We start from the raw sequence: 10639 nt of genomic DNA, 5'->3' as shown, positions 1-10639 counted from the left end.
TAAAAAACAATTAAAATATATATAAATTTGGCCCAAGATTAAAAATACAAACCAATTAAAACATTTAAAATTTCTTCTTAAACCAGCCCGGCTTGCTGGAAAAAGTGAGTTTTAAGGGCACGGCGGAAGGCACTAAGGTATTGGATTCTCCTTATCTCTGGGGGCAACTGATTCCAGAGGGTACGGGCCCCCACAGAGAAGGCCCTCCCCCTGGGGGTCACCAGCCTACATTGATTGGCTGATGGCACCCTGAGGAGGCCCTCTCTGTGGGAGCGCACGGGACAATGGGAGATCATCGGTAGCAGCAGGCGGTCTCGAAGATAACTAGGCCCGATGCCATGGAGCGCTTTAAAGGTGATAACCAACACCTTGAAGCGCACCCGGAAGACCACTGGGAGCCAGTGCAGCTCGCGCAGGAGCGGTATTACATGGGAGCGCCATGTTGCTCCCGTCACTTCCTGCGCTGCTGCATTCTGGACCAGTTGGAGCCTCCAGGTGCTCTTCAAGGGGAGCCCCATGTAGAGAGCGTTGCAGTAATCAAGGCGAGAGGATTTAATGGATTTGGAAATCCTAATCCAGCTGAGTGTGATGGGGTGCATTTTGCCCAGTCTAATGTGTATGTGTAGGGAGAGGGAGGGAAGGAGGGAGGAGGGAGAGAGAGAGGGAATGGCATCTTTAGTTCTGTGCTTCATTTTTGTTCATTTCTGATATTTATATAGGGAAAAGGTCTATATTCACTGTAGCATTTGCCCCTGTTTGGGCATTTTTGTGCAAGTAAGGAATTGGGAATAAACATAATTAGCCTATGCTTTCACTTAGGTGATAGATGGATGCTGCTGACTCCTGATCTGTTCATATGGAATTAATGAAGCAGGAATATATCTTATCATACTTAGAAGTCCTACCCTCAAAATGACGTTATAGAGCACTGCACACCAGAACAACTAGACAAAAGAACAGTTTTTTCCCCGAACACCATCTCTCTGCTAAGCAAATAATTCCCTCAACACTGTCAAACTAGTTACTAAATCTGCATTACTGTTAATCTCATCGTTCCTATCACCCATCTCCTCCCACTTATGACTGTAAACTTGTTGCTGGTATCCTTAAGATTTATATTGACTGTTTCCCTATAATTATCATTAAGTGTTGTACCTTATGATTCTTGACAAATGTATCTTTTCTTTTATGTACACTGAGAACGTATGCACCAAGACAAATTCCTTTTATGTCCAATCACACTTGGCCAATAAAGAATTCTATGCTATGCTATGCTATGCTATGCTATCCTATTCTTTACTGAAGATTTGTCCCAGCCTCCTATTGTTTTATTTTCTGACTAAAGCTCCAGGTACAAATTTGTTTTACATTTGTTTTAGGTTGTAATTGTAGGTACATTATATTGGGAGTGAAACTCCATGGAAATAATCTGATAGGTTAACGATTGCATTGATTCAGTACTTTCTTCCAGAAAAGTTTTCGTGGACATTTAAAGACTTTGAAGCCATTTAAATGAGCGCGCTACACAACTACACTTCCCAGCATCCCTATAGACAAGCCATGATATTTAAATAGAAGTTATGTGTAGCGTTGGCATATTCCAAGTATGTCAGTTGTCTGCCGTCGATGAAAAAGTAGGGGTGCTAAAGCGATTCAATGCGAGAGATTTTTTCATTCAAGACCAACATAGTGATTGGGCATAGCTAAAGATTTGGGCTATTGATAAGGACGCAAAGCGAATAGAAAGGCTGGGGAATAGCTCATCTTTTCTGATTTAGGCAACAGCTCGGGAACTATGCCTCCCATTAGTTGCGCCTAAGCCGAAAGGTTTTTTTCCCAGTGTGCAACGCGCTTTCTTCCCCTGATTGGCGAGCTTAAAGTAAGGATCGAAAAACCTGTTTCTGGCTTCCAGATTTTCTCTGAGGCGGTTTATTGCCTGGCGAATCTGGGGTTTGGTGTCGCGGGATATGCTGGGTGATGTAGTTCGTGGATTGGAGCAGTTTCGCGAGCGGAACTGTGTGAAAAGCGATCGGGGTGCTGCGGAACCCCCAGAGGCGCGTTAGCCGTGTTGCGTGTTTCCTGGCGGAGCGGCAAGTCTGCCGCGGGTGGCCTTTCCTGGCTTCCTCTGCCCGGGCCCCTGCTTTGAAGCGGCCTCCCAATAGTGCGAGAAGGCACAAGCCCTCCTTAATGGAATAGCTGGGAAGGTAATGAAATGGGAACGGGGGCTGTTGGAGGGCTGAGTGCGCTTCCAGGGTGGCCGTATTTGCAAATTCGGGAGGGGATGCGCTCTAACTTTTCTTTAAATGCAGAAAGGAGAAATCGCTTGGCCCGGGAGGCCCCATGATGCAGTGGCGTGGCCGCCTCGTGTTCCAAGTCCAGTGATCAAGCTTGGAGGTTGTGCTCTTCGGGGATGGATCCCCCTTCTCTTAGGGCCTTACTAACCTAAAGCCGCATAGATTACCTCCTGTCCCTTGGCCCATGCCTCATTGCCCTTCATTTCGTCCCGTGCCGCATCTGCTAAAGTATTTTCTGGCACTGCTCAACTTGGGGCTCTATTAAGGTTCTGGCTTCTTAGTTCCCAAAATTCTTAGCCAGCTGCCTGGAAAGTATAATTAAGTTATCTCAAATCCTTTGAAAAATTTGCGTTTGAAGAAGAGACCTATGTCGAATAGCCATGCATCAGTTCCCCATTGATCAGCTCACTTTTATCACTACCAATACCAGAAGGTGTTATGGGGAAAATAACTTATTTGTGCATTATAATGGAAAACAGATTTTTCTTTTACTTGGTAACTGAAACGTAGTTTCTGTCTCATATTCTTCTGTTGCTTTCTTCTTGGGTCACCTACCTTAATTGGCAATCAACTTTATTTCGTGATAAATTTATGCCCATGTTTATCCTGAATTGACAATGAAAAGCATTGTTTAAAATAATATATATGCAAGTCATTTTATGATAGTTCAGCCAAATGGTGAATAGGAATATACAAAATAAGATAGCAGTTCAAGAAGTAATAAATATGCTTATCTAAAAGTCACTGTAAATTATTCAAATATTAGCCAACAACCCTGCCAATGTCTACAGAAATGCATGTTCATTCACATCCTAATATTCCTCTGGTGTTGCCACAAGCATTACTTTTATTATTTACTCCTCTTGTATTCCAAAACTGAATCTTCTATGTGTGATCATTGTTATTAGATTGGCTCAAAGATATTTGATGTCCCTAATGGTTTTATCAATTAAGGATTTAACATCATGCCTTTCAGTAAAATAGAGAAGGTGAGACCTAGTTACCAGCCTTAGTGGTATCTGTGCTACATGCAGCATTCCTGCTAACTGTAAGAATAATTCTGAACACATTTTGACCAATCTGTCACACACCAAGCATCATTGTCCTATTTTATGCAAAGTAGTTATCTAATCTATTCAGTACTGTTGAAGCTAATATCCTGTTGCCCACATATCATAATCTAGAACCATGGTGGTGAACCTATGGCACGTGTGCCAGAGGTGGTATGCAGAGCCCTCTCTGTGGGCATGTGTGCCGTTGCCAGCTGCTCTTCTGGTTTCCGGCATGCATGCCAGCCATTATGTGCACTGGAGCACCGAAAACCTGAAGACCAGCTGGCTGGTGCGCATGCGTGCACCGGCCAGCTGGTCTTCGGGTTTCCGGCGCTCCAGTGAGTGTGTGCCCATGCACGTGTGTGCTCCAGTTTGGGCACTCAATGCCGAAAAGGTTCGCTATCACTGATCTAGAATATAGCTGCAATGTACTAATAGATACTTTTAAATATAAGTTTTTCTTGGTGATTGTTGTGTCTTCGGGCTTACGCCATGGTGGCGCGAGCGCTTCCCCCTATTGGCTGAACTGCAATTGCTTTTCAGCGGGAGAATGAAGCCCCGCGATTGGCTAAAGCATCTGACTGCTGCTATATAAAGAATTGTCAGATGGAGAGTTGCCTGTTGCCGGTTCAGAGTTGCCTTGTTATTCTGGTTAGCTGTTAAGCCAATAAAGGCTTTAAAATTTACCTCAACCTGTCTCGCCTCAGTTCCTGGTCATCCTTGTTCACCCAACAGAGCAGTGATATTTTCAAATAGAACAACAAAACTCTTTTTCTACTCTTATCTACATCTACATTAGCAATAACTTGCATGTATGAATGAATCATAGAAAATCAAAGAGATTTATGGTAATGGACTAATTTATTATGACAAAAATTTTATGACATTACAGTCCACTTCATCAATCACATAATCTAATATATACAAACTTGTCATTTTGAGAAGATTGTAAATAGTGAAGTTAAGATAATGAAATGTTGTAAGAAAAACAAATCTGTTACATATTACTTTATTTACAATGACAATTTGCAAATTGATAAAAAGTACAATAATAAATTGTACTTTTATATTTAACAAGCATTCTGCCATTGGTGATGTTCATATAGTTTATTGTAGATGTACATATAGTTTATTGTAGTTCCTCAACTACAATAAATTATAATTTGTTCAATCATTGATTGATAATTCATAATTCAATGATTCACAAATTATAAGTGATAAATAATGGTTTACAGTTATAGCACATGGGTTTTCAAAAAACAAACAAACCACATTATACAATAACTAATTTGAAGTGTTGACCCAGCAATAATATAAATGGAACAACTATCCTAGTTGAATCTTTAGAGCAGGGGTTCCCAACCTTTTCTATACCCCACACCGCTAGAACGCTTCTGATATATTCTTGCATCCCTTACAAAAATAATCATATGCATATAATTTGCATATAATTATGCATATACATTATAACTTTGAAACTTCTAAACCCAAGTTTTCGCAACCCCTTGGAATATCGCAGGCTGGGAACCCCTGCTTTAGAAGATAGGTTGGAATTTCTTTATTCATTGTAATTCACATATATGTCTCATCACTTTCTCTTTCTTCCTCCTATCAGCTCAATGGTGATTGCTAATTTTCTGTTATCATTGGCAGCAGAAAATCAATGATCTAATTCCAACAAGCCAATGGACCACTGGAAAGCCCACAGAGCTTCCCACAGAACAAATGCTGTAATTTATATCAATGAGCATTGTATGCAAACTTCAGACAAGGGGCTGACTATACCATTCTCTAGATCAGGGCTGTCAAACTCATGGCCCATGCGCCGGATGCGTTACGTGCTGGCCACGCCCATGCCCGGTTTAGTGAAGGTGAAAAAAGTCCTGATACGTCATGTGATGACCTGAGTTTGACACCCGTGATCTAGATGATTTGAGTTTATTGTTTATACCCTATTTCCCTGAAAATAAGACATCCCCTGATAATAAGCCCAATCGGGCTTTTGAGCGCATGTGCTAAAATAAGACCCCCCCAAAAAATAAGCCTTCCTGAAAATATTTATATTAGCCTGAAAATATTTAAACGCAGAGCTGGAAATCTGGTAAGACGGCAAGAGGAGCCCCATCTTGCTCCATGCACCCCAAAATAATAAGACCTCCCTGAAAATAAGGCCAAGTGCTTATTTTGGGGTTCAAAAAAATATAAGACAGGGTGTTATTTTCAGGGAAACACGGTAGTACCGAAATAAGTTGGTGTTTTTGTTGTTGTTGAGTTTTAGAATCCCTTTGCATTTATTTTAATACAGACAATATTGCATTTTTAGGATTTTCCTGCCCCTACCCTTCCTTTCAGATCAACTTGAAGCACCAGTAAATGGTAGGATTTTTAAAAAACCTCCTGATAACTTATGAAACTTAGGTGAGCATTTAAATGTTCCTTCATTCTCTTCAATAGCAGTGGTGACCCAGAGACCAGAGGCAAGGAGCTAAAAAAAAGCATGACAAATCCTCTCTTTGCGACCATTTAGAACAGTGGTCTTTAAACTTGGCAGCTTAAAGACTTGGGGACTTCAACTCCAATTCTGGGAGTTGAAGTCCACAAGTCTTAAAGCTGCCAAGTTTGAGGACCCCTGATTTAAAACCTACAGAAAACTGAATCAGTAGAGGCGGTTCAACTCTGAGAACATTTTCCAGATAGTATTCAAGTTTTATCTGTTTCTCCATTGGTTGGTTACATAGTCTTCACATGAACTACAAAGCTCTTTGCCAGATTTTTTTAAGAAGAAAGAGAGCTCATGCATTCATTTTCTACTCAGAGAGAGAAATTTATGAAGGTGTTGGGTGACTGTTGAAAAACGTGTATGACAATAGTAGGCAATATGTCTTGATTAAGAAGCTTAATCTATACAAACTAAACTATTGTGTTCTTTAATAAAGTGGATATAATTGCAGTAAATGCATTTGCACTTACGTGACTCATCACACGGTTACAACTCAGGTTACAATCTTATATTTCCATATCTGAGAACAATTATTACAGAATTCTACTGAATTATATTTCAGGGCACAGGTGCCTAGAGAGTTCTGTTGTGTCACATTCATTTTAGGTCAAGTGTCCTCCTTAGTTTCTCACCTTCTGAATTAACATTGTTGGCAGGATTGTCATTTATATTCATCCTTTTAATAGATTGGTATACGGAATTCTCATATGTTTATTTGGCTTATTTATCAGTTTTTAAAATAGTTTTGAACATCTTTTTGCTTTCTCCTATTTTTCATTAAAGGTAATTAATACCATTGATTTGATGTTTTATCAATACCTGTGCTGAATTTTAAGTTATATGCCTCTTTGAAACAGGCTGGACCCTAAAAGATGGCATAGGAATATGGGTAAATAAATCTCCTTCCCCTGAAAATCTGATTAAAAGTTGGTATGTCAGCCAGTTGCTGCTTTCTACAGATATTCCTCAACTTATGACTGTTCATTTAATGATAGTTGAAGTTATGATGACCTTTGAAAAGGTGACGTATTACCTTTCGTCGTAGTTATAACAGCTGGATGAGCATGTGTGTATACACACATACACAATATATGATTGCAATTCAGGCACTTGGCTCGCGTTTACAAGATGTTGAAGCATCTTGTAGTCACAAAATTGCAATCTCAGCAGGCTCCTGATGAGCAAAGTCAGTTGGGAGCACGCACTTGGGAACTGCACCTAATCACATGATTCACTTAACCACCATGGTAGAAATGGTTGTAAAATTGGGTTTGGTAACATGATGGCTTACTTAATCAAATCAAACCTTTATTGTCAATGCACAACATATGTACAATGAAATTAAAACAGCCTCTCTTGATGCAGCCCCTCCCCGAAACACAAAATACATCTCAATAACTCAATAAATGAAAGAAATAGAATCCCTAAACCCAAATAAGTAATAACTAACACACACTCCCGTATACCTATATGTATATAACATTATATTATATTACATCGGTATGAACATGTTGTCCATTGCACTGGCCCTGCAAGTCTGTCATATTAAACCTAATTGTGATGTTATGTTGCATTCAGAAGTCTGACAGCCCACGGATAAAAGCTATTTTTCAGTCTGTTTGTTATCTGGCTATGAGGTAGGAGAGTAAAGAAGTGCTGACCAGGGTGTGAATCATCCCTGAGGATTTTCCTCACTCTGTTGAGGCAGCAGGTCCTGGCGATATTGTCCAGTGGTGTCGGGACAGCCCATAATTCTTTGTGCTGTGCTCATCACCCTCTATAATGCCTTTCTGTCCGTGACTGTCAAGCTAGCATACCATACCATAACACAATATGTTTTCTATCGTAGACTGAAGTCATCAATCGGTGTTCCACCTGATTTTTCTTTAAGACCCTAAGAAAATGGTTGTATCACTTAACTATCAAAATTGTGATTCCAATTGTGGTCATAAGTTAAGGACTATCAGCACTTGCATTTGGATTGTTGTCAGGGTTGGAGGCTAGAGAGATGTGTGAATAAGAAAGGATTTATATATGTGAGCTCTTGCTCTACTCCTTACCAGCCCTGTCACTATTGCAAAGAATTCACAGCATCCAAAATATTTCTCATCTTCCAAGGGTTATTCATAAATTTCTATTACTTACTAATGTTTTAAATAGTTATATCACTAAAATATAAGATCTTCATATTGTATTCAACAGATCTCATTATCAGATTAAGATTCAAAGTTTCTTTTGTTCAGTCTGTAGAGATTCTCATTCATTCAGGTCATGGTTGTCCCAAAGGTGCTTTTTCAGGAGGGAACTGGACTTCCTTGTTTTTTCTTTTGAAGATGTTTCACTTCTTATTCAAGAAGCTTCTTCAGCTCTGACAGGATAGTGGGGAATGGAAGCATTTATATTCCTTGCAGACAGCTGGTAATCTGCATCCTTTTAGAGGATCCTTGAAGCACTTGGAGGTTTAGCTGTGTCCTCAGGGTCACCTGAGTAGTGCTCCTGGTTCCTGTAGTCTACAGGACTGTAGTTCTACCGTCTCAGTGGTTCTCAACCTGTGGGTCGTGACCCCTTTGGGGGTCGAACAACCCTTTCACAGGGGTCGCCTAAGACAGTGGTCACCAACCGGTGGTCCTTTGATGGTCTGTGGAGAAATTTTCGTATTTTTGCATTTTTGCAGGTGATGCAATACAGAAAAAGGAGTGCAGCCCTCACCATCCAGAATGAATGGTGCTGTTGTGGTGGTGGGGGAGAGGGCGGCAGAAGTGGGAAGAAGTGGCGTTTGCAATGGCTGGAAGCTGCAGGAGCGAAGCACTACTTTCATTTGCACGGCAATAGCATTCCACCTCGGTATATTTGTGCCAGCCAGTGGCGCAAGGCAGCCCTCCTCTCCTGTCGCTTGGGACTCAGAGTGGTAAATGGCGTCTGATCCGGGGAGCAGCCGGTTTTGCTCTCTAATCCGGATGCCAGATCGGCCCCTTGCAAGCTCTCGTCTCTCGAGGAGTGCTCCCTGAAGCGGGGCTGGAAACTTTGGTCGGGCTCTTCGAGAGACGAGAGCTTGCAGGGGACCGACCTGGTGTCTGCAATGGAGAGCAAAATCCGGCTGCTCCCTGAACCAGACGCTGTTTACGCTCCGAGTCCCAAGCGGCAGGAAACGAAGGCTGCCTTGCGCAGCAAATATACCAAGGCGGAATCCTGATGCCGCACTTAAAGCAGAGAGAAGAAGCTGGATTTTGCTTTCCATTGCAGACACCAGATTGGCCCCCTGCAAGCTCTCGTCTCTCGAAGAGCCCGACCAAAGTTTCCAGCGCCGCTTCAGGGAGCGCTCCTCAAGAGACGAGAGCTTGCAGGGGGCCGATCTGGCGTTCGCAATGGAGAGCAAAATCCAGCTGCTCCCCGGACCAGTCACCGTTTACCGCTCTGAGTCCCAAGCGGCAGGAGATGAGGGCTGCCTTGTGCCGCAAATATATCAAGGCGGAATCCTGATGCCGCACTTTCAGCGGGGAGATGAGGGCTGCCTTGGCCACTGGCTGGCGCAAATATACCAAGGCGAATGCTCATGCTGCACAAGTTCAAGTAGTGCTTCGCTCCCATGCTTCTTCCGGCCCTCGGTCTCTCAGGGAGATGCTTGACTTCCTCTCAGCCCCAAGACACTGGCTGGCCCATGAGATGAGAGAGAGAGAGAGAATCAGAATGAGACAGAGAGAGAAAGAGACAAAGAATGAAAGAGAGAATGAGAGAGAGAGAGAAAGAGAGAGAATCAGAATGAGACAGAGAAAGAAACAAAGAATGAAAGAGAAAGACAATGAAAGAGAGTGAGAGAAAGAGACAGAGAGAATCAGAGAGAGAGAGAGGGAGAGAGAATGAAAGAGAGAATCAGAAAGAGAGAGAAAATGAAAGAGAATCAGAATGAGAGAGGGGGAGAGAGAGAAAGTGGGAGAGAGAAAGAGAAAGAATGGGAGGGAGAGAGGGGGGAGAGAAAAAGAAAGAAAGAGTGGGGAGAGAAAGAATTGGGGAGAGAGAGAAAGGGGGAGAAAGAATGAGAGAGAAAGAGTGGGAGAGAGAGAGAAAGAGAATGAGAGGGGGGAGAGAAGGAGAATGAGGGGGGAGAGAAAGGGGGAAAGAGAATGAGAGAGAAAGAGTGGGAGAGAGAAAGAGAGGGGGAGAGCGAGAAAGAGAAAATGAGAGAGAGAAAGAGTGGGAGAGAGAGAGAGAGAGAGAGAGGGAGGAGGGAGAGTGCCTGAAGGACCCCATCCCGTCATTGGGAGTCCAGGTGCTTCAGCAAGCGGCGCACTGGATTCGTATTAGTGGTCCACGAAATTTAAAATTATGAACTTGGTGGTCCCTGAGGTCCAAAAGGTTGGGGACCCCTGGCCTAAGGCCATTGGAAAACACATCTTTTCGATGGTTTTAGGAATAACTTTATGGTTGGGGGTCACCACAGCATGAGGAACTGTATTAAAGGGTCGCGGAATTAGGAAGGTTGAGAACCACTGCTCTAAAAGGATGCTTCCATTCCCCACTATCCTGTCAGAGCTGAAGAAGCTTCTCGAATGAGAAGTGAATGAGAAGCGAAACGTCTTCAAAAGAAAAAACAAAGTCCAGTTGCCTCCTGAAAAAGCATCTTTGGGATTCCTTTTGTTCAGTTACAAAACACATTCTCTTGAAGGCAAAGTAATGGCTAATTCCTATGACTTCATCTATCTTCCCAGCATGCTTTGTATTTCCCAAGTTATCCTTTCTATTTTTTCTTGGTAAGTCTGCAGAAAAAAATCATAGAACTGTATTCATGGTTTGCA

General features: G+C 42.3%; 1 protein-coding gene across 4 annotated transcripts in view; it reads left to right on the top strand.

Annotated features, from left to right (window-relative positions):
* The first annotated feature begins 1597 nt into the window (after window positions 1-1597).
* XPOT (exportin for tRNA) overlaps window positions 1598-10639 on the top strand; it is a 48214-nt gene continuing 39172 nt past the window's right edge. The window contains exons 1-2 of one of the 4 annotated variants that reach the window (XM_034403326.3): window positions 1904-2204; window positions 5670-5722. The gene's annotated coding sequence lies outside the window, so the exon portion shown is untranslated. Of the gene's footprint in view, window positions 2205-5669; window positions 5765-10639 lie in introns of all 4 variants that reach the window. The other 3 variants (XM_034403327.3, XM_034403325.3, XM_060694683.2) reach the window with 3 other exon arrangements.

This window comes from Pantherophis guttatus, chromosome 7 (genome assembly GCF_059756535.1).
Source record: "Pantherophis guttatus breed Tessera chromosome 7, ASM5975653v1, whole genome shotgun sequence".
Taxonomy (NCBI): Eukaryota; Metazoa; Chordata; class Lepidosauria; order Squamata; family Colubridae; genus Pantherophis; species Pantherophis guttatus.
The sequence above is the reverse complement of the archived record's forward strand: the minus strand, read 5'-3'. Positions and strand labels throughout refer to the sequence as shown.